This window comes from Peromyscus maniculatus, chromosome 21 (genome assembly GCF_049852395.1).
Source record: "Peromyscus maniculatus bairdii isolate BWxNUB_F1_BW_parent chromosome 21, HU_Pman_BW_mat_3.1, whole genome shotgun sequence".
Classification (NCBI taxonomy): Eukaryota; Metazoa; Chordata; class Mammalia; order Rodentia; family Cricetidae; genus Peromyscus; species Peromyscus maniculatus.
The window spans coordinates 22,546,148-22,572,273 of record NC_134872.1 but is presented as its reverse complement, the minus strand read 5'-3'; positions in this window follow the sequence as shown (position 1 = coordinate 22,572,273).

The following is a 26,126-nucleotide window of genomic DNA, read 5'->3' as shown; positions in this document are numbered from 1 at the left end:
CTCCCTGGATGGCAGGCTGGTGTCCCTCCTCTCTGCCTTCCTGTTCTCTCAATTCTCCTCTCTGTTAGTCCTACCTATACTTCCTGCCTGGCTACTGGCCAATCAGTGTTTTATTTATCAATCAATCATCCACGGCAAGCAGCTTTTTTCCTGTGGTCTCTGCTTCAAGTTTCTGCTCTGCTTGAGTTTTTGTCCTCATTCCCTTTAGTGATGGACTAAGACCTGGAAATGGAAGCTGAAATAAGCTATCTCTACCTCAAGTTCCTTTGGGTCATGGTTTTTATCACAGCAATAAAAAGCAAAGTAGAGCAAGGCTTTTCCACACTCCTCCATTACTGATGCCAACATCATCAAAACAACAAACCGAATCTCCAAAGCCAGGATGACAGGTCACTGTCACCTCCTTCCTGGTGTAGATGCAATGTCTCCAGTATTGTACCCACATGAAAGCTTTTGTTTTTTCTTTCTTTCTCTCTCTCCTTTGGCTTCCTTTTGATTTGTATATTTATTTATACAGTGGTGATGAATCTTGCATGGGTGATTGTGTCATGTATCTTATTTGGAAACAAGAATGATGCTGTCCAGGTCGATTTCTGTGGAGGGGCAGAATGAAGATCAGAGCATAGTGGCTGCTGTCCAGTCAGAACCAGAATTACAAAATACCATCTTTAGTAAATCATGAGGGGAATTTCTGGGATAAGGTAGCTTCTCGATGACATAGGGCACCGTTTCAAAATTTACGTTGAAAGTCAATACTGATCACACCAATGTTTTAGATAGTGCCCATAAGCCTCAAGTAGTTTAATCAAGGCTCAGTTTCTCCATCTATTTTCCCAGTTACCTAAGTAAAGTAAATAAAAGATCGGCTTTGCCATTAAGACTCTATTAATGTAAAAGAGTATTGATTAGTTATTGACTTCAAGCTAAGAGAGGTTTCTATCAACTGACTATCAGAACGAATGTGATTATTGATGTCATATATAATTCTAGTCATATATATTGCTTTTGCCAGTTAATCAACATTTATTGTGTAAATTCCAAATCTGGAGTTAACACTAAGAAAATACTGGATGATTATAAATTGCATAATTATTTATGACTGAGTACACACACACACAGAGATACACATGATGAAAACAGTCTTCATTCAACAAAGAGTCTTTCCAGAGTAACAAGTAAAAAGCATTATAGCCAGTGAATTCATTTATTGTTTCTATAACAACAAAAAAGGCAATTTCCATAAATCTCAATCTAACCTTTGTTTACCAAGCACAAAGCCTAAATCCTATACAAAACTTATTTGAACTTAAATTCAAGAGTTTATTGACTATAATAAACAGTTTGTGGACTTGTTTATTTTACATTTCCTTTTTTCAGCACACAGGCAAACATACCACACTACATATCAAGACTTGCTATTTCTCTCTTAGTCCGAGTTGTCTAGAGGAACAGAACTGACATAATAAATCCATAGACATTTATAAAGAGGACTTATTAGAGTGGCTTAGTGGCAGTGACCCTGCTAGTCCTACAGTGGCTGTTTACTAATGGAAAGTCTAAGAATCCAGTACTTGTTCAGTCCATGAGACTAGATGTTTCAGCTGGTCTCCAGTATACGCTGGAATTCTAAAGAAAGTGACTCTAATTGAACTTGCCAGCGAGAGTGGGAGCAAGGAGGCAAAGAACAAAAGATTCCTTCTTCCGTGTCCTTTATTTAGGCTGCCACAAGAAGGTGTGGCCCAGATTAAAGGTAAATCTTCCCAACTCAAAACAACCAGATTAAATGTGCCCCCTCCCCGAGAAGCTAACTAACATAGAGGACTCAAGGGGGGATATATGGATATTCCTAGAAAGAGGAAATAGAAAAGATTTTGCAGGTAGACTGAGGGCAAATGAGGAAGGGAACAGGAGGGAGCAGGTGGGGGGGGGATAGAAAGAGAGAGAGTACAGGAAGAGACAGCTGGCATAGGGAAGCATTTAGGGATTGGTATGGAAACCTAGTGTAATGGAAACTTCCTAGAACCTATGAGGCTGATCCTAGTGAGGGCTCCTAGTAACTCAAGATACAGACCCTGAACTAGCCATCTTTTGTAACTAGGCATGCCTTCCAATGGTAGGTCTGGGACACCAACCTAGCCACAAACCCTTTAACCCACAACCTGTCCTGTCTGCAAGATATGCTAGAGTAATGATGGTACAGAAATTGTGGGACTGGCCAACCAATGACTGGTCTAATGTTATGTGATATTTTGTTTGTGTTCTGACAAATAAAGCTTGCCTGAAGATCAGAGGGTGGAGCTAATCCACTAGTTAACCATAGAGGCCAGGTGCTGGTGGCACACACCTTTAATCGAAGCACTTGGGAGGCTCAAGCCTTTGATCCCACCACATGGGAGGCTCATGCCTTTAATCCCAGCACTAGAGAGGTGGAGACAGAAATACAAGGCAGGTAGAGACAAGATCTAGATCAGTCTGAGGATTTGTATAGGCAGGATCCACCCAATGCAGTCTGAGCTTTGGTAGAGGCTGCTGCTCTGTTTCTCTGATCTTTTAGCTTTCACCATCCATATCTGACTGCAGGTTTTTATTGTTAAAACCAATTAGATGCGCACACTTCAGTCTAATTTGAGGGTCAAGCCACAAAAGGGAGCCAATGTTCAACACTGCCTGAATGTCCAGGAACCAGAAGCTGAATTTTCCAGAGACTGAGGGTAGAACCAAACAGGACTGAAAAAAAAGTCAACAAAGTGACTCCTAATGACATTGTGCTATACTCATAGTACTCATAGAGCAGGGACTAGCCCAATTATTATCAGAAAGGCTTCCTCCAACAGCTGATGGGAGCAGATGCAGAGACCCACAGCCAAACTTAGATGGAGCCTAAGGAACCATGCAGAAGATGGGGAGAAAGGAGAAGAGCCAGAAGAGTTGAGAATACCATGAGAACATGGCCCACAGAATTAGCTAAGCAGGGCCCATAAGGGCTCACAGAGATTAAAGCAGCAATTATGGAGCCTCTAAGGACCTGTGCTAGGTCCTCTGCGTACATGCTGTGGTTGTTTAGCTTGGGGGTTTTGTGGGACTCCTAACAATTGGAGTGGAGATGTCTCTGACTCTTCTGTCACATTTTTGGATCTTTTTCCTCTTACTGGGTTGCCTCATTCAGTCTTGATATGAGAATTTGTGCCTAGACTTATTGCTTCCTGTTATGATGTGTTGAGGTGATATCCTGAAGAGCAGTGGATCTGGGGGATGGATAGATTGGGAGGAGCAGAGGGAGGGAGGCTGCAGTTGGTATGTATTGCTTGAGAGTGGAATAAATAAATAAATAAGTGTGGGTCTTCCCACTTCAAATTATTTAACTAAGAAAATTCCACCATGGATGCACCCAGCAGGTTGGATTTGATCTATTTTCAGATGCAGTCAGAATACCCTCAGATCCTCAAGGTGACCCTCAGATCTTGAAACCAGCCACCTACATCTCAGCAAAAGGGAATCCCTGCTCATCTACCTCATACTCTAATCTTTCTGCTTTCCCCTTTTCTCACTTAATGGAGAAAACTTACTGCTGTTAAAGGGGCCATGGATAGTGTTATTTTCTTGTATAATGTCCCCTCCTTATGTTAATTGTGCTACATATTATAATATAGTCATAGAGGTTGATTTAATTGGATTCACTTGGGATTCTTTAAAGCAACATATCCATCAAATATCTTGAAAATCCTAAGATATATGTCATTTACTCTTACTAATTATAACCACCTACAGTTTAAAAATGATGCATTGCTATATCTGTACATCACAGGTCCCTTAGCTAGTGTTTCACACAATGAGCCTGCAATAAATAACCATTAAATGAGTCACCTCTCCTCTAACAACCTATGTCCAAACACATTATATTCAAATGAATTAAACAGAATTGGTCCAAACTAAAGCAAACACATAGCAATTCTCTCCTAAAGAAATAGAAGCAACTAGGAACCCTGTGTGCTGATTGCTCTGTCTTCACCTTGCTGAAGAACACCATCCATCAGTCCCTTGCTGTCAGAAACCATGATGAAAGTAAAATATAAAACAAAAAAGACACGTAAAATGAACAAGTTATCAGTACACTCTGACAATTTTTTCAGGCAACATGATATATGACTACTGGATTTATTGTATGAGAAAATATTATATAAGTATTATAAGACAAAAATAAGAGAAATCATCTTTCAAATAATAATGGGGTAGTTTTTCCACATTTAATGAAAACTGCAAACCCACAAATCCACGTAGCTCAGTGAACTCCAAAGATTTCTTAAGCTGAAGAAGACAGAAGACACAGAGTGATGAAAATTCTTACCACACATGAAAATAAAATCCTCAACCCATCCAGAGAACTGACTCAAATAGGCAGAAGTAGAGTTTGTAAGTAAAAAACTATCAACTATGAAAACTTTACAATAAATAAATTCACTAGCAAATATTAAAGACATTCATCAACTTATACAACTGAATGAAGAATGTTAATATGGAAGAAATGTTTCCCTATTCATTTTGGTATGACCACAATCAACCCAAAATGTTAAGATTGAGAAAAACTATTAAGAAAAAATACCATGTATTTCATGACTTCATGAATAGATGTAGATTATTTTCAATAAAATAATAACAAAGGAATTCAAGTATATCTGAAAATAAACTAGTTATAAAGCAGGACTTTCCAGAAGTTAAAAATTAATAAAATAATAAATAAAAGAGGTTGGTACACTCTGAAAATAAGTCAGCATAATGGTTTCATGTATAATAAACAGAGGGGGAGAAAAACCATGTGACATTTCAGTTGATGACAAACTGACAAAATTCAATCTGAATACATGTTAGAAACTTTGAGTAAACTGTAAATAAAGGAAACTTCCATGACACAAGACAAAAGGAACTGAACAATGTATAGCTTATTTATCACTTAATGGGGAATATCTGAATTCCTTCTTAAATGAAGAAGAAACAATGTCCTCTCTCATAACTTCTATCCAAGACAGATCACAAAGTCCTAGTCAAACCAATAAGCCAAGGTAACTCAAGTCTTTAAGATTTAAGATAAATAGGTGCGAACTAAATTTATTGACGTACAAAAATATCTTGTTTAGGAAACTAAAGGGCTGTTCAAAGAACGGAATCTCATGGTTTGTTTTTGGGAGCAGTCCATGATTGTGTATCAGGAAGTAATATCAAACACAGACATTTCCCATCAAGATAAGAGTTTCTCACACAGACAATGCTGGGGGATGGAGATTCATCAGCCACCATGAACTAAGATGTCTCTGGGAGAGACTGTTGGGGAGATAAAGTCAGGATTTATCTCAAGTCAGTGAGATAGTATCAGTTTTTCATCTCAGAGGACTATTTATACAAGTTAAGAATATTAACGTATTTTTTTTAAATTCTAAATATATTACTAGAATCAATTATTGTATATGGAATAAAGTTTGGGACTCTTGAATCTTCTATATGCCTACCCAAATATACATGAATTTAGCACTAGGGGAGGGTAGAATTGATGTGTGCATATACTGAACTGTTGAACTATTATATATAATCATGAACTATTGAAAGTAACACATGGAAGCAATTACAACTCATAATAATGGGACAATAAATAAATGTATATATTAAATCTGATAGCATGCAAAACCTTTACAGTGAAAATTATGAAATAGTTCAAGATCAAAAACATATAAGTACTATAATTTATTTGTGGATTGCATTACTCAGTACTGTTTATGTGACAATTCTCCACATATTTATAGTTATAAATACACCTCATTCAGTGTTGCAGAAGCAGTTGGGGAAGGAGTTTGGTGATTTCCGTGAATAATGAAGCTAATTCTAAAAATCAGAGAAATGCAAAGAAGTCAAAATAACAGAAACCACTTTGGAGAGAAAAGAAGACAAAGCTAGAAGATTTATAAAGCCAAGTCGCTGTGTTACTGATACAAAGACAGAGTATAAAAATGGAAGAGAACACCGAGTTCACAGATAGAGCCTCCTCTCTACAGTCAAACCATATGGTACAAAGATATTTAATGGGATAGCCTGTTGTTGGACTACACAATACTGGAAAAGCTGGTGCCTTTATACAAAAACAAATAAACTATTTCACATGACACAGTAAATAAAATAGAAAATGTAAGGTGGAACATTATTTAATCCTGGAGTATAAAGTTTGGGTTGCTAGGAGTCTTGCCTCTGGTAATGGAACAAAGATGGGCACAGAAGAGGAAACACCATGAGAATATCAATGAAATGATGGATGTGCTTATTATCCTGAGAGTAGTGGTGGCAATGGTGATGGCTTTGCAGCCACAAGTCAAGGCTTATCAAATTATACACTCTCGGTGTAATAAGCATTCAGTGTATATCAGTCATATGTCAACAAAGCTATTTTAAAATTGAAGTTTGAGACAGAACCCTGAGAAACAGTCCTGAGATATATGAAATCTGCAGGTATCCCTCAGGCACAAGAGAATACAAAGTACCCACTGAAGGAGGGCATCAGAACATCCATTAAAGGTTTTCTGAGTTTTCAACGTTGAGAGGCTAAAAAGCAGGTGGGAGATAAAGGAAAATCTGTCTGAAAAGTCCCAGGTGTTCAGCTGTACAAGAATGAGGTCAAGAAAAGGCAGCCAAGGCAAACCTCCCTTCTGGTCTGATTTTTTACAAACCAGGAGGCCCCCTACTCCCTGTTCAAAAAAGAAGGAGTGGCAATGTGGGTAAAGAGAAGACTGGAGTACAGAGAGTTGAGATCATGATGAGAGAGAAGAGGAAGTTAGAGAGTAAGTGAGTAAAGAAAGACAGAGACAGAAAGACAGAGACAGAGACAGACAGAGATGTAGAGACAGAGAAACAGAGAGAGAGACAGAGACAGAGACAGAGACAGAGAAGAGAGGAACCAATAAATGGCAATCTTAGCCACAGAAATACAGTGAGCAGGTACTTGTCCTGCAAGATTGGGAACACCTGAATCCATATAAAGGTGGAAGGAGAGAATCAACTCCACAAATTGTCTTTTGACCTTGACACATGCACAATGGCATACCCTTCTTATCTATAGAGGTATAGAAAGTGGGGTCAGGTACCCCTGGACTCTGGAGAAGTGGGTATACATGCAGCCTCATCAGGCAGACAGATGGAAGACTCTTAGGTTTCCCATATCTTTTGTAGGGAGCAGCCTATAAAGTCTGAAGTTAGTGTTGAGATAAAATACCTCCAATGTGACAAGAAGCCCTGTTATCGCTGCCTAGAGGGCCAGGCCCCAGCATCACAGGGCTCAAATGGAAACTGCAAAGTCAATGTATTCAGACTTTTTAATCTGAGTGGGTAAGGGGAAAAGATACTTACACACTCCCTTGAGAACTTTTCTTTATTCTTTCTTTGCATTCTCTATTCCTTCTCTCATTCTTGATGTTTGCTTTCTAACTCTCACATCCTTGATATGTTCCTTCTAACTCATTTCAACTCTATCTTTATTCTTTTTGTTACAGCTTATATACCCTAGTAAAATCTTTCAGGCAATATAATAAAATTTACAATGTGGATACATTCAATTTTTCAAGTGAATGATTACAATGAATACAAGTTTTTAAAAATAGCATGTTTTCTATATCCCTTACATGATTAAACATTTTACGTATTACTGGTGAAAAACAAATTATCCCAAGAACCCACGTACATTCATACCCAAGTAACTTATTATAGATTAACCATGTAGGCAAGCAAGGTATTCTTCTCAGTCAGCTCTTTTGCTAGCAGGCTGCACTTTGTAGTTACAAATAAAAGGCCAATTACTTTATTACTTTCCTTGAAAGGTAATCTTATAAGGAATCTTAAGGGAATCACAAACCTAAACTTTTATATATGAAAATAATCAGCCAGCTCTACTTAAAATCTTTAGGGTGCACAACTACTCATCAATAGATTTTTTTTATATCAGGAGATTGAGGTCAGAAATCTATATAAGGAATTAATTATCACCTTTGGTCATCAACCAATCCCAGCAATAAAGGTACATCAACTAGTAATAATTCAGCTGCTTTGTTCTTATTCCCTGACCTTGATGAGCTCCTCATCCAACTATGTGCCTTTCTAAAATTTTATATTGTTTTCTTGGGCTTTTCACCTCAAATTTATTTGACAGAAACATCTAGTCTAACCTTAAGTTCTTTTCAAAGCTTTATTTCATCTATGATGCACTCTTAAAGCTGTGAACATATCTCCCAACATTAAGGTTAAAGGAATTTAAGCTAGATGGGCTACTGGGACCCAACTGTATTTCTTAATCATTAACTTAAGCTACAATCTATACAGCTCCTCAACACTCATGTGTTCTAGCTGTGTGACACTTCCTTGTTTTATTTTTTTAATCATTAAAAACTCTATTTAAACTAACATTATCATTATCAATTAGACAGTACAACTTAGGAAGAAATCATCTTCATAACAGACCACAGGTTAAAAATGCCCAGTAGAATGGGATGTTTCCATGAGATAAACACACTACATTATAGGCAGTGGGAGTCCTCCCACACCCATTCACACCATGCCAGATACCAGAGAAAGATGGCAGCAGCAAACATGCAAAGGCACAGCAGAAGCAAAAGACAGTCTGGGTCTGTGGTCTCAGGGCCTTTCTGATCCAAGATTCATCCATCAGGGGTTTTTCTCCTGGAAGGATGATAGATACCTGAAGTCAACTGCCATCTGCTGCTCCTCTGACATGGCCGCCAGCACCCACTGACTTGGAACTTGCATTCTATCAAACCCTAATCTCCCAATCTGACTTATACAAAATATCTGCTTTTTCTGGAGGCAAATAACATGTATTTTCCTCTCCATTGTCACCCATTTTTTTCCTCATATCAAATACAAGTGTGTCTGTGAACCTCAAATTCAAACAATGTAATGTATTTTAATCAAAATAACCAAAGAATTTATCATGTATGAGTATTTAAATACATCATTCTTTTCAACCAAACATAATAAATAATATTAGCTATCCAAACAGAATCTTAGTGTCATCAACTGAAGCAAATAGAAAGAAACACACAGTTGAGCATGACATATGGAAAGTATCAGCATTCAGAGCTGAAGAGATGGGAAAGGGCTCAGGAGGGCTTATTACTCTTACTAAGAATCCAAGTTTGAATCACAGCACCCACATCAGGTGACTTAAACTACCTGTAACTCCAGCTACAGATCAATCTTTTATTTTGATGTCTTCTAGTCTCTGAGGTCACCTGTATTCAGGTGAATATCCCCAAACACACACACACATACCCATAAATAAAAACAAAATATTTTCTTAAACACAGAAGATAGCAACACCCAATACCAAACAGAAGCCATGACAAGCACTCACAGAAAATGTCACACCATCAGTAAGGATACAGAATATGAATGATGGCATTCATGTTTGAAATAATGAAAGCTAAATGGTAATAACAGAAGTTTCCAGAAGAAAAAAAAGTCACTTTGAATATTTATATATTTACTATGCTACTCAAAAATTAAGGTAAAGAAAATCAGAATGATTAAAAGAGAGAAATTCTTTGTAGGTCCACTTGCACTTAAAGTGTTCAATACACAACTTCAGTTTGAAGATGAGAAATACCATACAGAAAGGAAAATCAGGAGGAAGACAGAAAGGAAAAGAATTTGAGTCAATATAAGCATCTAAATATAGTATAGTATTTGAAATTAGACTAGTTTAACTTGAATACAGAAGCACAAGCTAAAAATTAACACAAAGAAATACATGAGCAATGTAATACAGAAAAACTGTAATAAGTTTGGAGTCACCCACAAAAACAACAAAGTAAAAAGAAATATCAAAGAGCAAACAAAGTAAGTATGCAATAAACATGGAGTTGGAAGACTTGAATCTAATATATTAACCCACTTCACAGAATATAAAAAAACACATAATATAATTAAAAGTCTAATTGAAAATCTAATCAAAGGAGTAGCAAAACTGAATTAGACAGCATATTCAGCTATATAGACAACACAAATTTAGACATTGATAAGTTGAAAAGATTAATGCCGAAATATATTCTCAATTATAAAGATTAAATAGAATAATACTAGCTTAGTTATATGAATGTTGATGTCTGTCAACTAAGAACTCAGTTAAACATATTTGATGTAGATACACAATAGAGTCATATTCAGCCAGGAAGAAGAACAAATTATTCCAACTGCAAAAATGTTTGTGAACAGAGATTAACATATTATGAAAATTTAATTACCTTCAGAAAGATATATATCAAATGTTCTCTCATTTGTGGATCTTGGATTTTAGGTTATATATGAATATATAGAAACACATGCATATAAGACAGCTAGATTAATGAATGGGACTTGGGAATAAGCAGACAAGGGGTAACATGGAAATGCATGATCAATGGATATTACACACCTATATGAAAATGTCCTTATAAAACCCAGTATTTTTTCTTTTTTAAAATAGTTTATGTGTATGAGTGTTTTCCCTGCATGCATCTTTACAATTCATGTGTGTGCAGTGCCCACAGTGGCCAGAAGAGGGTGTCAGATCCCCTGGGTTGTAAAACTGCTGTATGGGTGTTTTAAATCAAACTTGGGTCCTCTGGAAGAGTACCCAGTGTGCTTAACGCCCATTTCTCCAGTATTTAAAAGACAAACATTCGTTTGGCTATTTGTCCCTGTGCTTTATCCAACCAAAGGCTGAGGGGCCCCCAACTAGATCAGGCCCTCTGAATAGGTGAGACAGTTGATTGGCTTGATCCGTTTGGGAGGCATCTAGGCAGTGGTACCAGGTCCTGGGCCCATTGCATGAGTTAGCTGTTTGAAACCTGGGACTTATGCAGGGATGCTTGGCTCAATCTGGGAGGAGGGGACTGGACCTGCCTGGACTGAGTCTATCAGGTCGATCTCAGTCCTCAGGAGAGGCCTTGCTCCGGAGAAGGTGGAAATGGGGGGTGGGCTGGGGGGAAGGGGAGGGGGACAGGAAGGGGGAGAACAAGGGAATCTGTGGCTGTTATGTAGAACTGAATAATATTGTAAAATAAAATAAAATAATAATAATAAAAAAGACAAACATAGTATCAAAGATAATGATACAATGATATAGACAAGAAAAGAGCACTGTTTACTAGCAGAAGGATGAACCTATCAATAAAAGATAATGACTAAATGAGTTCATTGATGGGATTTCAGAGTTTACATCATTAATGTAGAATTTCTGCATTCATTGTTGGAAATAACAATATGTAGTTTCCAATACCCACTACGATGCTCAGGCAAAAATAAGAATGAGGATGAGTTGATCAATATGACCATTACATAGATACAATTGTCATTTGTAGATCAGTACACACAACTGTAACATAAATATGTTCCATTTAAATGTTTCTTTGTAAAAGTACATAGATTAAGTATTGCCAGCAGGTTTGAGGCCGGGTATATGAATTAAGCACAGAGGGCTTTATACTGATAAAATTATTTTGTCTGTATTTTTTGAAATGGTATAGATTGCATTCGTCAAACCAATAGGCTATATATTAATAAGAATGAGTACTCATAAAGATACTATGACATGTCATTGCAGTAGCATCTCCAGTTGTAATAAATGTACTATCCTGATGATTGACATTATAAAAGGGAAGAACAGATCTGTAGATCTGGGCACAAGATAGATGATCATCTCTGTAACTGTGGGACCTTTATCATATGTAGTCACGAAAAATGTTGCAGGCTACTTGTTCCCTTGTATGTGACTAATTCTCTAAATGTATCCATCATGGGAAGCAAACTTAAGTAATTTACCCATCCATCAGACTGTGAAAAGGCGGACAATTGTCTAGTGGTAAAGAATCTGTTTTTTTTTTTTTCTAAAGAATACAAGGGTATCCTTTATCAAGGGTTTCTCCAGCTAGAAGCTCAACAACCAATAATTAATAACAGAATAAAAGAAGATTTGGGAGTAAAATATGCCATTTCTAACTTCTGGAGAGTCCTAGACCTCTGCCCCTGAGTGGGATTCGTGAATGACTTCTAAAACGCTTTTCTGTCTGTACCCAGAGGTCATAATTTTACTACAAACTAAAGCAATAAACAGGAAGAAATACTCTTAGCACTATATCTCCATGCCAACCTGAATTGTGCAAGGCAAATGCCATGCTTGAGATCCTTGAGCAACTCTTGGAGTTCTCAGTGCAGCAGTGATTAACTGTGGCCTTCCCCACATTCCTCAATAGTGTAAGGTGGAGAAAGCAGGGACGGATGCTTAATTGTGTTGCTTAGAAACATTATAAGCTATGGTGGTATTTTATTTGTACTGAAATGTGATTTTATTTGTATGTTAAATAAAGTTGCTTGGGGGTCAGAGCTAATAGCAAGCCATAGTAGAGCTGGGCGTTCATGGCGCACGCCTTTAATCCCAGCACTTGGTAGAAGAGCTAGGTAGATCTCTGTGTGGTCAAGAATACAGCCAGCATTGGAGACACACACCTTTAATCTCAATACCATAGAAGACCTGGAGGGCTGTACATACAGGCAGTGACGAGGCAGTCATGTGTTTGGGTTTACAACCAATGAGAAGGCAGAACAGAAAGACTATATAAAGACAAACACACAGGAAGTAGGTCTCTTTCAGAGAGGTAGGACCACCACAGGAGAAAGGGTAAGGTTTTAGCTCTGAGCTCTGACCTCTTGGCTTTCTTCTTTACATTGGTTCTGTGTTTCTTATTTATGGTTACATCTACAATAAGCTCCAACTGATTAAACAGCAATGTCCTCATCCTTTGCATCACACAGACCATACCAGGGTGCTACATAATGCAGACCTGTGTTTAGCTTAAACTCCAGAAAGAATTTGAATCATCCCACCAAGGGCAAACAAGGGAATCATCAGTGGCCCTTCTTACTACTTCAGCACTTATGTCAAGTAGCCCACAATTACCCATGGCTCCAGCCACAGGGCCTCTCCTGACCTCCAAGAGGACTTGGACTCTTGTTCAAAAAGTCAGACACACACACATGCATACACAGTTAAGGATAAAAAGAAAATCTCAAAAAAAAAGAGTAGTCAAATTAAGACATCCCCCCTCTCACAGCATGTGCTCATCTCCCTCATCTGTCATGCAGCTGTTCTTGCTTGTCATACTCATAGTTTGCCTCCTCCCCTGTGTCTGTAAATGTGACTTCAGCCTAGGGGACAATAAGAATTTTTAACAAATAGACCAAATCTTAGCATGAAAATTATTTTTTCCATCAAAGTATCACTTAGGAAATTCACACCCATCCCCGGCATGAGATTAACATGCCAGGAATAAATTTATCCTGGCATCAGACTTAAAGTCCTTTCTATATTGGTTGTATGTATGGAGAAAAAGAAACTTCTGCCAATTCAGTTGCAATTGAAGTCCACAAGAAGAACATGTCTTTTGTAGTGTATTATTATGTAAGAAATACCAACTGTTTAAGTCACTGCAGTCTATCATTCTGGCCATCAAACACAAGAACAAGGATAATTTGATGTTTGCTAGCCAACTCAATAAAAAAGATTTGAAATCACAACAATAAAGAGGAGCACACGGAACACTGAGTCTGAACAACAGCCTAATAAGGACTGGGTTGGAGAGCCGCAAAGCGACAGAAGGAAATGTCCCTGTGCTGCAAACTGCTGGAGAAGGGAAACTCACGCCAGCAGTGAGAAAACAAATTATAGAAGTCCTAAAACTAACCATACATAGGAAGAGGCAAACTCCTGTCCCATCACGCCAAGTTCAAAGTCGCAATCCAGACCTCACTCACTAAGTTCAAAGCTACAGCATTGACATGATCTCTTTAAATACCTAGATTGCGCTCATTTATAAAATGATAAAATGTATTCAGAGAGTTGTTCATGGATCAAATTAAAATACCAAATTTATAAGGAAATGGCAATTGCTCAGTTATTAACAGCAATGTGTTTCTTTTAAAATTCATGAAAGCAATTTCCTCCTATGTAACCACTACCTATGAAAAATGATAGTCTTGATAATACAGGAAAGATTAATCATAAAAGATGAAAGACTGAGTAACAAACACCTAATATTTTTTAAACATCTTCTATGTACTTCAAACTAGCCAGGAACTTTTTATGGAGACAGGAAGATTTCAAAATTCTGACCCTCTTGCCCTCCCCTTCCGAGTGCTGGGATTATATCACACTCAGTTTATGTGGTGACTGGGATCAAACCCACAGCCCTAGGCATACTAAACTAGGTACTCTATATCTGAGCTATACCACCAGCCAACACTAACCTTAAAAACCAATAGGCAGTACACATAAAAAAGAGGATCTAACTACGATGTATTAGTTAATGGACCCAAATACGATAAATACATTTTTAATCACTACCCCAGATCACGAAACTTGAAATCTTCTAACATTTGGGAAGCAGGAGGACAAGTGTGCTTCTAGAACGACTTCTTCAACAACTTCTCCGGGTGTGTTAAGTGGAGAAAATTGCAGATTCCTAAATACTTCTTAATGTCTGTGAACAATTAACCCCCTTTCTTGCTTGTCAGATTTTCTTTCACTGGCTGTCAAGAACATTACCCTTTGTGTTTGAATATATTCCTTTGTGCCTCTTAGCTCCTTCCCGAATAGGTAAGTGGGCTAGAGCCTGGCCAGGATCTTTCAGCGGTGGCCAAGGTATACTTTAACAGTTTTCTCTGAAAGAACACCCCACACTCTGTGGTGGTGAGCTTGGCCAGTCAGCCATGTCATTTCCCGGCTTGAGGCAATCTCCTTCTCAAGCCCAGCTGCTCCTCTATACTGCCACCCAAAATAGACTTTCATAAATGAGTTTCAGATGTGAACAAGGTTCAGCACACATCCTATGAAACTTCTGGGAATGGATAGATTAGCTGTTTCAGGGACTCCTGAGCCTTCCATCTTCTTTAAGTAGCTTTCAGAGTCCCTGGTGTAAGCGAGTTGTTTTGTGTCAGAGAATACAATGAACTTAGGGGTAGCATCTGCAGGAGAGGCCACCCTCGCTGTTCAATCTTTGTAGAGCCAATACACTATTGTAAGCCCGGAAGACACGCCTATTTGAAATACTAAACATCATTTAGTCTAAGTCTCTCTCCAGAGAGTCATACGTTAACTTGAAAATGCAGGAGCTGTGACTGAACATATACATTAAAACTGAAATTAAACTTACCTCTCCAAAATTATCAATATCAACAACAACAAAGTCCCAGGGTCCCAATATTTCTTTGCTTTTCTTTTATGAGACAGGGTCAGGCTGTGTAGCCCAGACTGGCCTCAAATGAAATCCTCCGGCCTCGGCCTCCCAAGTGCTAATTTCCAGAATTGAGCAGCATACCCTGTTCTCTCCTACTCTCCTTTCTCTTCAATTTTTTTTTTAAAATAACTTAGTCTGTCTCCTTGTCTCACTGCTTTTCTAACCTGTAGATACCACAACGAGCCATTAAACTGAAGGTATATCCATAAGGATTATGATGCTTCAAATTTCAGTTAATTATTTACTATTATTATTATTATTATTATTATTATTATTTTAATGTGGAGCCAGTAAAAAATAAGTGATAAAATACAGAACAGTGAAATACCCAAGTTTGGACAAAAGAAAAGGCAGGCATTTTCTTGCATTCTGTTGCCATGTCATGCTCTACAACACAAAACCCTAATTCAGACAGCACCCCTACTGCCTTCAGTAGTGCTGAAAAATTCTGTTTCAAGTGGAAGTAATTAGTCAGTGATTAAGCGTCAGAGAGTAATTACCACAAAAGAGAAATGCCTTTGTTGGCATCAGACCTGCCAGTCCAACAGCAAGGAAGCCTTAGGTGAAAACTTTGCAAACAAAGCATCTGAAGTTTTAAGGTTAATGGATTCCTAAGTTAAAAAGTTCAAAACCATCACCACAGATGTATAAACTAAGGCAATGCAAACCCACCTTTAAATGGTGTGCTCACAGTGGAGAACCCTTCCCAGAATCCTCTCTTGACCTTCTCATCCTGCAGGCATGCTCGTATTGGACTTCTCCTCAGAAGGGTCCCCTCATGGTTCAATCTAGCAGGCTTGACTCTGTTTTTCCTAATTTTGCAACATTTATGAGATTCTAAAATTAGATTCTCATGTATTATCTTTTTAGTTATCTGTGTTTTCTGTTAGGGTATAATAAGCTCTATGAGGTCAGGGAGTTCACATGCCACTGGGTCTCCAGTTCTCAAGATAGTGCCTGACCCATAGAAAGTAATCAATGAAATGTATGTTGAAAAGTGAGTCCCTAACATGTAACATGAATCTTAAAAGGTCTTATTAATTGAAAAACCCAGAGCCAGATATTAGGGTGAAATCTGAAAGATTAGAGAAACACAATGAGCCACAACCAACTTCACCTCACCAACAACTCCTCAGCTGATCCTCTTTCCTCAGACTGGAAGCCTCTGAGTCCTCATACAAAAGTGTCTCCACTGAACTGCTACTAAAAAGCTTCTAGTTCCTGGTTCTCATGCCTTATATACCTTTCTGCTTCTTGCCAACACTTACTGGAATTAAAGTGTTTCCTTCCCAAGCAAAAACATGAGATGTCAAATCTTGGGATTAAAGGTGTGTGTCAACACACCTGACTCTGTTCCAGTGTGGCCTTGAACTCACAGAGATCCAGATGAACCTCTGCCTCCCCGAGTGATAGAATTAAGGGTGTGTGCCACCACTGTCTGGCCTCTATGTCTAATCTAGTGGTTTTTCTGTTCTCTTATTCCCAGGAAAGCTTTATTAGGGTACACAAAACATCAACCGCACTAATACTCAAAGAAGTTTCACTTTTTATAAATATCACTTCCATGGCCTCGGCCTGGGGATGGGGGCAGGGATGGGGAGGGGACTCAAGATGTATAGAATGCTTGTCCATTGTGTATGAGGCCTGGATTCAATCCCCAGCACTTTGTAAATTGGACATGGTAGTGCAAACCTGTTGTTATCCAAGTACTCAGGAAGTATAGACAGGAGGCCAGGGCATACAGCAAGTTCAAGTTCAGACTGAGCAACGTAAGACTCTAGCTCCCTTTTAAAAAAAATAAATCCTGGTTATAATAACTAATTGTCAATTTGATGGGATTAGAATCACTGTGGAAATAAGCCTCTAGGCATGACTGTAAGGGACTGTCCACATTGGATTAATTGGGGTGGGAAGGCCTATCCTGTATACAGGCAACACCATCCCATAAGCTGGAATTCTGTACGTAATAAAGAAGAGAACAAATGAAGCACCAGATTTGACTGCTTTCTGCTTTTTCTGTCTGTAGATGCAATGCAACCAGCCACCTCAAACTCCCTGCTGCCATAACTTTCAAGCCAGGATGAATTGTATCCCTTTAAACTGTGAGCCCAAATAACCCCATTCTTCCTTAAATTGCTTTTGTCAGGTACATAGTCACAGCAACCAGACAAGCACTGGCCACTGAGAAATACTTTTCCTTTGGGTAACAGCTGTATGTGCTTTTCAGGGATGCCTGTAAACAACACTTAGATTGTGTGTTACATTACTTACTGGAGCCATTATCAGAAAGCTTGAATACCACCACCTCCTTCAGAACACTCCTTGCCTGAAGATTTAATAAACTCCTTTGTCGGACTCTGATCAATTGTGCAAGTGTTTTCTTCAAGGGCAAAGCACTCAGTGGTGAGGTCTGTGTCCATTATAGCTCTACAATTGCTTCATTTTCTAATACTACATGTAGCCTCTCTGTCTAGAGAAATCACATCAAATGAGAAACTCAAAACATCTCTGAACTCAAACTTTCTTCCCATGAAAGATATTCCATCTAAATAGCTGACCACGAACACTGCCCAATACTAGGGCTTCACCAACTCCAAAGTATTGTCCCATTTCCTTTTATAGTCCACCGTGTGGCCATTATTATACCTGGATGATCCAGACAATGTATATTATTTTACAACACAATTTATAAAGTAACAGTTGTCACTTGCTAAGTTTGCTGACTTTAATAGCATCCTTCTTCCCACTCAACTCATAGCAATCTAGTTAATAAAAGCACTGGAATCGACAGAAATTACTGGAAGTTCTTTTTGCCTGACCATCTTTCTACCATAGCAAATAAGTTTATTTTCTAGTAGAGCCTAAAAGATCAACTTGTCTCAAGGTAAATTAAGATCCAAACCACTCCACACCAAGAAGGCCTGAAGAGGAGGATGAGTACACATGGTACTCACTGCTAATTCTCATGAAAACAAACTGTGTATGATTTTTAAATAAATTTAACATCTATCTATCTATCTTAATATTGTCAGGCAAAGTTTCTGTAATTGATTTTCCACCTTGTGATTGTACCTGATTCATGATCTTTTATGTATTAAGATGTATATTTTGATGAAGTATTTACACAGGATAAAAAATCAAGATAAGATTCTATAGGTGTTTATAAATTTACAAAAGGCCTTTTAAAAGTCAAGTTCTAAAAGCTACACATACTTTCTCTTTAGGGAATAATGGTTTGATTATCTTTTAAATAAACCTCTCATTTCCTAGAGGAAAAACAAGCTCATTCTCAATATTCAAAAATATAAACTGGAACATATTATTGTATATTATACCAAAGTTTAGTAAAGGTTATCCCCTGAAGTTCTTACATGAAGAAACTAGAAGTCATATATAGGCATTGAAAAACAAAATGATACGTAAAAATAAATATGGCATAGATATTAAAAACAAATGAAATAATGGAGTTCTGGTACCATTTAAAATGTTGCCTATAGTCATATACCACGTCTAAAATAACTTTAAATGCAGTGTAAATGAGTTCCGTTCAAACCAAGGCATCCTTTTAGTTCGAGTTCCACAGCTACTCACAGGGTGACCATGGTCTGTACTTACCATAAGCATCACTTAAAAATACTAGAATCCCAAATGGATGTGTTACCAAGGCAATGTCAATCATCCTACATCACTAAGGATCACTCTTACTAGGATGTCCATGCATCGCCTTGTGGACAGTTCGTATATAAGGGAAAGACTCATATGCTGAAGATCTAGAGGCACCCTAGCTTAGCAGACCTGAACGTACAGGAAGGAGTGCATAGTACTTCCTAGCCACAAGTAAAGGGAGCTCTGCTTGCACAGAGCCAACCAAGAGGATCATCACACTTTGGGAGACTTATATTTATAATTCTGTTGTCCTCCTGTCCATCCACAGTTTTCCTTAGTACAAACACTATTTTTTGTCAGTCTGTCGTCATTTGAGTCATAAGCTATTTTACTAGGAATATATTATTCTGTTCTTCATGTACTTAGGAATAAACCCTAAAATCCCAACTATAGCTGATATTTTTGTACAGGCATCTTACCTACTGTAGCCAGAGGCTTTTCAGTCCCACCTTGTCCCACAGTCACTTGTAAATAATCATTCAGAGGCTTAATATTATTTATAAATGCCTGGCATATTGCTCAGTCTTATTACTAACTAGCTCTTACAACTTAAATTAACCCATTTCTATTAATCTATGTATTACCACCTGGCCACTGCATTACCATTCTGCTGGCATCTTACTCCTTTAGTGGCTGACTGGCATCTCCCAGACTCTGCCCTTCTTTCTCCCTGTATTCAGTTTGGCTTTCCCACCTAGCTATATTCTGCCCTGCCATAGGCCAAAGCAGCCTTATTCATCAACCAATAAAAGCAACACAGATTTTTCAGCATACAGAAGGACTTCCCACATCAACCCACAGGTAGAATAATTGAGAAAGAGTAACTTTTACAACAACAACAACAAAAAGATTCTTGACCAAAACATTTGTAAATCTAGGAAAATATTTTTCCTGACAAAATTGTTGGAAGGCATTTCAAATGGTAACCAATCCATATTTGTGTATCCATATTTGGATACAGTATCAACTGGTAATCAATCTATATTTGCATGTCCATATTTGGAAGGCAGCTATGCTCACCACTATACTACCAATGCCGCACCATATCCATATTTGGATAGAAACCCATGATGGGAATCACTGTCATAAAATATACACATGTTCTATTTAAGAAATCTTTTTCTACCGAAGCATTTTCCTCAAAGCCCTTCATAGCTCTTTTCACACTGAGCTCTGATCTCAAGCTACCTGAAATTGGTATGAGATGGTGGTCTATTAAACATTTGCTTTTCCACCTAGCTATTCAATAGATGCAGAACCAGTTATTGAAAAACCTGCCCCTTTGCAAAGCACTTTTGTCAAGTCTTAGTGAAAATTAACTGTGAAGAGATAAATCAATTGATAGATAATGGCTACATGGAGATAGGCAAGTATGAGAGGATAAATAGACACGGGATACAGATGTAGGTAGACATTTTACAAATTCTCTGTTCCATTGCTTCAAATACCACAATATCTAAACTTCTGGACCTTTTTATATGTCTTGATTTGAGAGTAAAGAAATCCTCTTCATAATTATTTTTATTCTCTTGATTTTTTACACTTCCATATAAACTGTAGACCTGAGCTAACTTCTCAGGTTTCACAACTATGTATCAATGCCTCCCTGGAGTTTAGGCAGATGACATTGAACCAGTGAATTCTGAAAAGTATTTCCTGCATACTATCGGGTCTATCCATCTATAGACATAGCACTTATTTCCATGTGTCTAAGCTATCTTTAAGTCTCTGACATTTCTTATTTGTATAACATGGTTGCCCCATTATGTTAAATTTACTCTTAATTACTTGAATTTAGGTCAATCACTTTACTATCTTTTTTTCTTCTATTTGAATGTTTCTAAACCATGTTCCAGCTCAATAAATCTATGTGTTTAATACTAATTTCGAATATTTTATTTTGACTTGCTAGACTTTTCACTTGACTAATTGTAATGTCCAATTCTCTAAGAAGATATGTAAGATATCAGCCATTCTCTTGACACACTAATTATTGTTAATTTTGTTTCAACAAATTTAATATCTTGGTGCTTTTGATATCTGCTCCTGTTCTCTGCCTTATAGTCTCTTGGTGCTTGAGGATTCTCTATCAAAACTTAAATATTTTTCTTCTGAAATATGTTGAGATTTTTTTAACAACACAATACTATATTTCCATAGAGGTTTCCCAATAGCCTCTGAGAAGGAGAAACAACAGCAGATTCTTCCAATGCAATTGGCACCCAAAAGGATTTTCACTTAATGGTGGATATCCATTCAGTTTCACTCTTCTTTACATTTCTTTCCTTGGCTCTCCACACACCCCAGACTTCATCATCCCTGCCCTTGCACATCTGTCTTTTATGATTTCTGCAGGTGTATGAAACTATTCTGTTTCCCATTCTCTTTGCCAACCTTGCTAAGTGAGCAATACAAAAAAGAAAACCAGACCTATCCACAATTAGGGTGTCTCCTTCTTGTCTTCTTTCCTTAATCTTGACATAATAAACCAGGGGTTTCTTGACAAACCCAAACGTCGGTACACTAAAATATTATGACATTATCTGGTGTTTTCCTGGCTTCACTGTACCTCAGCCCCTTTTTTGTGGTGAATTGGAATGTCCTGAAGGAAATATCCTATTCCAAATATTAGTTTCTGTTAAACTCAAGCTGCATGAAAGTTTGGAATTTATTTAGGAATTGTGAATTGTCTGGAACTCAATTTTAACTAGGTATCTATCATTTAGTTTATTGTCTAGAAATCCCAAACTTGGCACACCTCCCTTATCTCTAGGATATGAACCCAAAAGACATGGGAGTCTCGGTAGTTATCTGGGGTTCTTCAGACTACTAGAATTCTCCATTTTGTTCATTGGTGTTATAGATTATATAACAAGCTATTTCATGAAGTACAGTGATGAAAGTTAATAATATTATCTTAAAATTAATGATGAGGTTGTTTAATATATGAGAGAATAAAAATAAAGGGAAGTTTATGCACCCATTTGACATGAGGCTATAGATGAGCAGTTCTCAACCTATGGGTCGTGACCCCACTGGGGGTCACATATCAGATATCCTGCATATCAGATATTTGCATTACAATGCATAACAGTAGGAAAATTCCAGTTATGAAAATAATTTTATGGCTGGGGGGTCACCACATCTGAGGGACTGCATTAAAGGGTCTCAGAGTTAGAAAGGTTGAGAACCACTGATATATTTGAATATTATTTTAAATAAAAAATGTTGATTATTTAAATATGAACAATGTTCCCATATCCTGTCCATGGTGCATTTTTAACATTGACACATGCATTTGAGCTAATATCTTAAAATTTTTTATTCATATGTATTTCCTAGTATTTAAATAATACATATCTAATACTCATATAATAAAGCATTTCTAAAAGATACAAGACAAAACATTAGCTTTATATTTCACTATATCAAACATATGAAATAAGTCAGTTATTTATTTATTGACCCTTTTTGACATCATGCTCTCTCTCAAATCCCTTTTACTTTTTAAACATTTATTTATTTAGTATATGCATACATGCTAACTTGCAAGAAACAATTCTCTCTTTGTACTATTTCAATTCCAGGGTTTGAACTCAGATCTTCTGACTTGGCAGCAAGTACCTTAATCCACTAGGCCATCTTGCTGGCCCCTAGAACCCTTTCTCATCTACTCTTCCATCATCAGTACCTTTGGATGAGACATTTCCAGAGAATAAACTTGAGTTCCTTTTAGTTGAAAACATAATTTAGTTCAGCTTAAGTAAGCATGTATATAATCTGAGCTTATTTACCAGGGCACTTGTGTGAAAACCTTCACATATGTAAGATTAACCAAGCTTTTTTTAAATAGAATGTAACATTTATTACATAATTAACAATTTTAATGACTTAATAAGGTCATGTTTATTTGTTGAATGGATTATATGCATCCATTGGTTAATGAAAATGTCAATAGATTCTAATACTCTTTATTATGAAAATCCTTGCATACATTATTTCTCAAGCCTGATTGTCTGGAAAGAAGCAAGAACATACATTTTTTGAAAGTACAAGGAAAGTATTTATGCTTTGACTTTGACTTTTTGACAATCTATTCCCAAGGACAGGCTGATAAAGTCTTATAAGTCATAAAGAGCTTTATGAATGCCTAACCAGAAGACCATCCAGCTCATGAGGCGTGGCTCTGCATCATCTTTGGTGACAATGTTACATCATGTCTGTGTTGCTTTTGTCTCCTTCCATCTCATTCCTTGTTAAGAATGTTCTCTCACGCTGGAGAGAGGGCTTAGTGGTTAACAGCACTGTCTGTTCTTCCAGAAGTATTGAGTTCAAGTCCCAGCAACCACATGGTGGCTCACAACCATCCATAATGAGATCTGGAGCCCTATTCTGGCCTTCAGGGATACATGCAGACAGAACACTGTATACATAATAAATGAATAAATCTTTTTTTTTAAAGAATCTTCTCTCTTCAAGTTCTTTACTTTCTGTTGGCTTACCTTGTCCAACTTTGATGTGATTGTTTTTGTTTTATATTATTTCATTTTGTTAAGATAAAATAAATCCTGCTATGTGATAACCAAAGAGAGAGAGAAAGAGAGAGAGAGAGAGAGAGAGAGAGAGAGAGAGAGAGAGAGAAAGGGAGGAAGGGAGGAAGGAAGGTAGGTGGCATTGTAGCAGGAATCTTCAAAGTTCTTATTAATAAAATCAAACCCGAGGCGAGTTATTGGGGTCAATGCTGGTAGGTCAGAGAGACAGAACAAGCCACAGCTTTCTCACCTTGCCAATTCCTCAGCTGGTCCTATTTCCTCAGACTGGAAGCTTCTATGTCCTCATCCCAATGGCTCTCAGCTGAACTGCTGCTAGAAGCCTGAATGCTTAACCAGCCAAAATCTTCTAGTTTCTGGTCCTCACACCTTATATATCTTTTTGCTTTCTGCCACCACTCCCTGGGATTAAAGGCTGACTTTCTGGGATTAAAGGCGTGTGTCACCATGCTTGGCTATTTCCAATGTGGCCTTGAACTCACAGAGATCCAGAAGGATTTCTATCTCTGGAATGCTAGGATTAAAGGTGTGAGTGCCACCATTTTCTAACCTTTGTATTTAGTGGCTGTCTGTTCTCTGACCCCAGATAAATTTATTAGAGTACACAATATTTTGGGGAACACAATACCACCACATTTCCTCTCTTTTTGTCTAAAATTAAAAAAGCTTATAACTAATACAAGAAAAACTATCTTCAATAAGTATATGCAATATACAGTCAAGATTACATTAACAATGTCTAGTCCATTAACATTTGACAGATCCAGACAAAAAACTCCATTATATATATTAACAATGTCCAGTCCAGTAACATCTGATAAACTCAGACCAAAAAATTTTCATTACTTATCTTATTTAAAACAAGTAGTTTCTTTTTAAAAGTAGATTCCATAATCTCCCTTTTTATCTTATCATATCCATATTCTCTTTTTTCTTTTCATAATACATTCAGTAGTCTACCTTTTGTCATTTTTATATCTTCCCCTTTTTCTTCAGTGTAGATTCAATGATCTACCTATTTATCCTATTATTTCTTTATCTTTTTTCTCAGAGTAGATTCGATGATCTATCTCATATCAATATTCTCTTTTTCTTTTTGCTTTCTAGGAGTGAAGATATCTTTAGGGAATCTTGAAAAGAAAATTTTTGGGTTAATTTTCAAGTCCTGTATCATTTGTCCAGTCTCTGCATAATAGGAAAGTTCAGGGCTTGTTTCAAGTCTTTGTTCAAGTAGTCTGTCAGGCTGGATCATCTCAGCTAGCCATCTCAAAATTGTCCTAAGCGCCGGGCGGTGGTGGCGCACGCCTTTAATCCCAGCACTCGGGAGGCAGAGCCAGGCGGATCTCTGTGAGTTCGAGGCCAGCCTGGGCTACCAAGTGAGCTCCAGGAAAGGCGCAAAGCTACTCAGAGAAACCCTGTCTCGAAAAACCAAAAACCAAAAAAAAAAAAAAAAAAAAAAAAAAAAAAAAAAAAAAAAAAAAAATTGTCCTAAGCAGTTTGTAGTCCGAAGCAGATCTTTCCGTGGTGTTAATCAGCTTAATGGCTTTACCATAGTCCTTTTGAAGATTTCAAAGTTGCTGTTAGGTGTGGTCATGGTTCCATGCGGACTTTTTTTTTTTTTTTTTTTTTTTTTTTTTTTTTGCCTCCTCTGTGGTTTGGAGCAATCACAGTCTGATAAATGTCTGTCTCTCGGAACCATGAACATTCTTCCCTAGAACAGAAAATCTTCACAATTTCTCCCCACCATTTTTCTTGCCAAACTTTTCCAAACTGACCTTTGCCGATGCTTTCTTGTAACACGATGGTCCTGGCAATTCTTCTCTGAACCAGCAGCAGTAAAACCTTCGTCCCAGGTAGCAGCATCACCGCAGTCACCGACATGATGAAAAGGAGCTGGCAACGTGGAGCAGTAGCCACTGCTTCCATGGTCCCACCACTGTTTGTGGCTCAGTCCAGGCCAAAGCTTCTCCCAAGCCTCCTAGGCCGGCTCAAAATCGGGATCCTCCTGCCTCTGTCTCCTTCAGCAAATCCTACCGGCGTGTGCCACCACAACCGGCTGAGTGCAGCTTGGGCCTGAGCTGGGGCTCACAAGGCCACAGGCAAAGAACTTTTTCATGAATTCGTAACACGAACGTTGGGCGCCAGATGTAGCAGGAATCTTCAAAGTTCTTATTAATAAAATCAAACCCGAGGCGAGTTATTGGGGTCAATGCTGGTAGGTCAGAGAGACAGAACAAGCCACAGCTATCTCACCTTGCCAATTCCTCAGCTGGTCCTATTTCCTCAGACTGGAAGCTTCTATGTCCTCATCCCAGTGGCTCTCAGCTGAACTGCTGCTAGAAGCCTGAATGCTTAACCAGCCAAAATCTTCTAGTTTCTGGTCCTCACGCCTTATATATCTTTTTGCTTTCTGCCACCACTCCCTGGGATTAAAGGCTGACTTTCTGGGATTAAAGGCGTGTGTCACCATGCTTGGCTATTTCCAATGTGGCCTTGAACTCACAGAGATCCAGAGGGATTTCTATCTCTGGAATGCTAGGATTAAAGGTGTGAGTGCCACCATTTTCTAACCTTTGTATTTAGTGGCTGTCTG